The following is a 1,493-nucleotide window of genomic DNA, read 5'->3' as shown; positions in this document are numbered from 1 at the left end:
CCAGACACAGTCAGCAGGCAGAACCAGAAGAACAGAAGCTCCAGAGCTTTCAACTGCAACATGTTAGATAAATTACTTAAAACCAAAGTTTCTGGACTCGTTAACAGAGTGCTGAATGTGGACGTTGCGTTCAAGTGCTCCGTGTATAATCCCATTTCCCGGTGTTGTGAAGTCGCTCTCGATGGGTTCATGTGCTTTTACATGGTAAAGTGGAAACAACATGAACGCTGAACTTTCATTAACATTGTCGTCAAAGTGTGCTGAAAAAGTGCTAAAATGTTCTCTGCTTTTCCGAGTTGTTGTTCCGACTTCAGGCGGCCGTTAAATTAATTTTCTCTGTCGGGAAATCACTTTTCCGATTATTTCCACAGAACTTGAATTCGCCAAAACACGCCCTCAGCCATCTCTCGTCCACCAACCAAACCTCCACCTCCTCTCTCCCCGCCCGTTTACGTTGTTGCAAATGTAAACTTATCATCATCTTCTTCTTCTTCTTGTAAGATTCCGGCAGTGTGGACGCTTATGAGCGTATTACTGCCCTCCACAGGTCGAAGTTTAAACTAAATTCTTACATACAGTCCTGTGTCATGCAAGAATTGAAGGACTGCCTTGGAGATCAGTTTATGCTCGTCACTGTGCCCAAACAAAGATAAAACAGAAAAAGCCTCAACTCCAAATCCTGACAGTTTATTAACGAGTACATTTCTTTCTGCCCTATACTTTCTACACTCCAGGAAAACATGCCCTATTGTCTCAAGACTCCCACATTCACACAAGCCTGAAACATGCTTCCCTACAATGCACAAAGAATAATTTAATCCACAGTGCCCCAACCTCAATCTGCACATTTTAACTGAGTCCCTGCGGGACAAAATGTTACATAAACATCTCTTCCTAACTTTGGGTTGTATAGAAAAGTAGTGTCTGCCTCTAATTTCGTTTTCCCACCCTCTCTGCCATTCTTTTATTAAGCCCTCTTTAATTCTTTCTCTCAATTCCACTCTCCCTACTGATACATGGACATCTAATTCTCTTCCTAAGCTCTCTTTTGCAATATTATCCACTCGTTTGTTCCCCCTCACCCCAACGTGCCCGGGAACCCAGCAAAAACTGATTGTACCCGCTAAGCTTAAAACAGCCGAGGGTTATGCAGAGGGTTAAAGTGGGCTATAGTTGACGCGCTTACCGTGGTCGCTTTGGCTTGATTGAGCAATGATACAACAAAGCTTAAAGTTATCTTTTCTTCTCTGTTGTGAGAGATGTTTATTGGATTTAGACAAGGATTTCCTTTTCCATATAAGAACAATATTCCATCTTCACCAACAGTCACTTAACATGCATTCAACCACAGCCTCCGTCGCGTGGCGTGGCGGTCAAAAACTAGTTTGCCCTTTTCCCTCTAGCAACACCTGTCCTTGATTACAGCTAGCCTAAGTAGATAAGCCCCAATCACTATGCCATAACCCTAGTGCCACCTAATGGCCAAACCTGGA

The 1,493-nt window shown here is 43.3% G+C and overlaps 1 protein-coding gene across 3 annotated transcripts in view; it reads right to left on the bottom strand.

The window, feature by feature from the left end:
- LOC123987035 (butyrophilin-like protein 10) overlaps nucleotides 1-1,493 on the bottom strand; it is a 44,981-nt gene that overhangs the window by 18,585 nt on the left and 24,903 nt on the right. The window lies entirely within an intron of this gene.

The sequence above is a fragment of the Micropterus dolomieu genome, linkage group LG18 (genome assembly GCF_021292245.1).
Source record: "Micropterus dolomieu isolate WLL.071019.BEF.003 ecotype Adirondacks linkage group LG18, ASM2129224v1, whole genome shotgun sequence".
In the NCBI taxonomy this organism is placed as follows: Eukaryota; Metazoa; Chordata; class Actinopteri; order Centrarchiformes; family Centrarchidae; genus Micropterus; species Micropterus dolomieu.
Note: the sequence above shows the minus strand (reverse complement) of the source record. Positions and strands in the feature narration are given on the sequence as shown.